The sequence below is a fragment of the Schistocerca nitens genome, chromosome 5, assembly GCF_023898315.1.
Source record: "Schistocerca nitens isolate TAMUIC-IGC-003100 chromosome 5, iqSchNite1.1, whole genome shotgun sequence".
NCBI classification, from domain to species: domain Eukaryota; kingdom Metazoa; phylum Arthropoda; class Insecta; order Orthoptera; family Acrididae; genus Schistocerca; species Schistocerca nitens.
In genome coordinates this window covers 417,852,146-417,856,216 of record NC_064618.1, presented here as the reverse complement: position 1 = coordinate 417,856,216, position 4,071 = coordinate 417,852,146, and the positions used below count along the sequence as shown (strand labels likewise).

Genomic DNA, 4,071 nt, shown 5'->3' with positions numbered 1-4,071 from the left:
TTGTCGGAAAATCACGCCATGGAGTATGACCGCACGAGGATTCTGGTACAGACGTCGAGATACTGGGACAGCGTTGTTAGAGAGGCCATCGAAATTCGCACCAATGACGACCTCATAAACCGTGACTGTGGCTATAATCTTAGCAAGGCTTGGGAACCAGCGATTGGGTTAATCAAGAGTAAATCGAACAAACGTATAGTTGTGACGACCACGGCGGACAGAGCCATCACACCGACGTCATCTCAGACGCCGTCGCGATCTGTTCCACCGCGCGACCGTGGCGCGGGGCGCGGACGGCTGAGGGAGCGCGCCGCGGGCGGAGGGTATTTAAATCGGCCGCCGCCGCGACCGAACCCAGTTCCCTCTGAGCAGCCATAGCGTACGGATCTCCGTGCCGGCACGTTCACAGGAGCTCAGTCCGTCAATTCACCTGATGATGGCGACACGTATGATCGCCGAAATATTGTGCCTGCTGGACACTATAGACCGGCAGCACACCCGTGGATATTTTGATTATCAAATACGCCGGAGAAACTCAAGAATCACAACTTTTCTAATGATATATTCGAGTACATTTTTTATAAATATTTCTCCTAATGTAGATACTTTTAAAATGTTAACACTCTGCTGCACTAGCTGATCTCAATCCCTACACTTCCAATACAACTATGGACCGCGATCGGCAACCAAAAATCATAAATAAATCCATTCCACGCTGTCTAATGACGGTAATTCCTGACAGATCAACATACAATTTACTTGGTTCAAATGGCTTTGAGCACTATGGGACTTAACATCTATGGTCATCAGTCCCCTAGAACTTAGAACTACTTAAACCTAACTAACCTAAGGACAGCACACAACACCCAGCCATCACACAGTTTACTTGCAGAGATTTGGAAGCAGACGATGCTTTTGGAACCAAACATCCTTCGTCTGAAACGCTTCTCGTCACATTAAAATACGTGGTTCTTGTAGATGCCAGAGTTATGTGGGGTATGCCGCATATACGAGCATAGAGGATTTTCCAAAGAAAAAAGTAAATATTTGGGAGATGTCAGCACAGAATAATTCGAATAAAATATACATTTTATAGATTAGAAATATACAGCGATAAATTTCATTTCGCGTGTTAGTATTCGAGTTGATATTTGTTTATTTATCGATTATCGTTTTTGTTTTGAAGTTTAGGTTAAGAAGTTGGGCTTGTGTTTACAAAATTGAATGTTTCAGCTGTGATTGTGGTTTGTTCGCCAATTAGACTGAATCGTTGAAGCATTTACATTTGCTGATTATGTGCTTGTAGTATTTGTGTACGAGTTTTGTAATGGAAACGCTGCTGCTGCTGATAGAGAATACGGTAACCGCAGATTATCAGATTCGAGTGTTTGCCTGTGTTTTCACGAAACTACGTTACACTGATGCAGTGCCCAGTAGTTGTTTCATCTGAAAGTGTATATGAACGGAGTGTGAACGAAGTACAACACATTATTCACTTGGTAGGACCTAATTCTTCAACAATCACACGCAGAATTTCTGGACATATCGGTATTCCATATGCAATAACATGACGGACACTTCGTATGTATGGCCTGTACCCATATCATTTACAGCGGATACAACATCTTCAAGAAAGAGGTGACGGTAGATGATTAGAATGCTGTCGTTTCTTAATCACAGATCGCCAAGTAATTCCATTGGTAGTTTCACTGGTATTTGTAACACTCGTAAGTCACATCGGTGCTCCGACGAAAATCGTACGCCTTTGTGGAGAAACATATTTGAAAGCAGCAAAGATTTTTTATGGGGCCTTCAGTAATTAATGCAACACAGTTCGTCTCTGCCAATTTCGGTTGAAAGAACACTTAATTTTTTGTGCGACTACGTGGAATATTCTCGTTGCAGTTCCTGTAATTTCATGAACTTCCGACAGGTGTCAGCAATATACCTAGCTTTCAAGTTGGTGTCAGTAACGGAGGGGAGTTCCAAGCAGACTGCTGTCATTTTCGTTTGGCGGAAAACCAGAGCGCAGCAGTGATTCACAGACGCTTACAGAATATCTACGGAGACCTGGCAGTGAACAAAAGCACGGTGAGTCGTTGGGTGAGGTGTCTGTCGTCACCGCAACAAGGACGCGGAAACCTGTCCAAACTCCTGCTTACCGGCCAGCCGCACACCGTTATAACTTCTGCAGCATTGGAACGTTCGGAAGTCTCATTAGAGGTGGTCGGCGGATCACAGGCAAACACTTCGCTGCACAACTAGACGTCTCTGTTGGTGGTGCCGACAGACTCGCCCACCAGCTGGCATACTCAAAGGCGAGTTGCCGCAGTGTTCATCGCCACCAAACACAAGACCATAAACAGGAAAGTAAGACCATCTATGCGCAACTGCTTGCGCGTGACCATTTTTTGTCGAAAATCGTCACAGGCGATGAAACACAGGTCCATCATTTCGAACCGGAAACAAAATGGCAATCCATAGACTGGTTCCGCATCACATCTCCTCCGATGAAAAAGTTCAGGCGTAAAGTAATGGCGACGATTTTCTGGGACTCTGAAGGTGTTATTCTGTTTAATGTCCTCTGTCATGGTACAACGATGAACTCTGAAGCTGACTGTGATACTCTCAGGAAACTGAAGAAACGACTTCTGTGTGTTCGTCGCCACAAAAATGCGATCGACCTTCTCGTTCCCCATTACAATGCAAGGACTCACTAAAACCTGCGCACCAGAGAGAAGCTCACAAAATTTCATTGAGCTGTTTTTCCTCATCCATCCTGCAGCCCGAATCTCTGTCCTTCGGACTTCCATCTGTTTGGCCCAATGAAGGATGCACTCAGCGAGATTCAGTACGTGGATGATGGGGACGATATTGATGCAGCAAGATTATGTCTCTGACGTCGACCAGTGGAGTAGTACCATGCAGGCGTACAGACCATCCCAGTAAGGTGGTGTAGGGCCGTTGCATTGAAGGGAGATTATGTTGAAAAATAGGGTTCTGTAGCCAAAAGAATGGGGAATAATATCGTGTGTTGTAATCCTGAGGAAAACAAACCTGCTTTCAGGAAAATATTTGTTGCCCTACTTACTGACCGCCCCTCTTAATATGGGCACCCACAGCTGAAGGTATGCATTCCTGAAAAATAATACCAGAAACAGCTGTTTTATGATCCTTTAATAATATTACCGCGGCAACGGCCTTGCCGCAATGGATACAACGGTTCCTGTCAGATCACCGTAGTTAAGCGCTGTTGGGCGTGGCCAGCACTTGGATGGGTGACCATCCGGGCCGCCATGTGCTGTTGCCGTTTTTCAGGGTGCAATCAGCCTCGTGATGCAAATTGAGGAGCTACTCGACGGAATAGTAGCAGCTCCGGTCAAAGAAAACTATCGTAACGACCGGGAGAGCGGTGTGCTGATCATATTCCCCTACTATCCGCATCTTCAGCTGAGGATGACATGGCGGTCGGATGGTACCTATGAGCCACTTATGGCCTGGAGACGGAGTGCTTTTTTTTTGTAGTAGTTACTAATTTCACAACGTTAGAGTTGCATCTTAAGGTACATCTAAATAAAGAAAAATTGCTAATGGGGGAATTAAAAATATGTAATTTTTTGTAGAAATGGCATGAATCTCGGGAAAAGATACAAAATACTCAACTGACAAAAACAAATTTAAACATAGTAAATGTTTTCAAATGATTTACGGGAAAAATTTCGAACGCATTGGACGTCCCAACATTCCCATTTAGGTTATAATAAATTCGTCGTAACAGTGACGAAAGTCAAAACGTAAAACTGCCAGAATAAGACCACCATCAAGGAAGCTCAGCCCTAAAAGAAAGTTGTAAAACCAGGAAAAGGGACTTAAGGATGAACTGCCATATTAAACTGTATCCGCGATCAAAGACAAGACGTAGTGTAAAGCACCATAAAACAGTGCCATAGAATAAATTATAATGAGTAAAAGAACGGTAAAGAGATGCAAATCAAATAAAATAAATCTTACCGAAACGGATCTGATTCTTGTAAAAAGCGCTCAGCTTTTTCCCGTAACTGATCTGAAAAT

At 44.0% G+C, this 4,071-nt stretch overlaps 1 pseudogene; it reads left to right on the top strand.

The window, feature by feature from the left end:
- Positions 1-3,192: 3,192 nt before the first annotated feature.
- On the top strand, positions 3,193-3,310 carry LOC126261250 (5S ribosomal RNA; annotated as a pseudogene).
- The last annotated feature ends 761 nt before the right edge of the window (positions 3,311-4,071 follow it).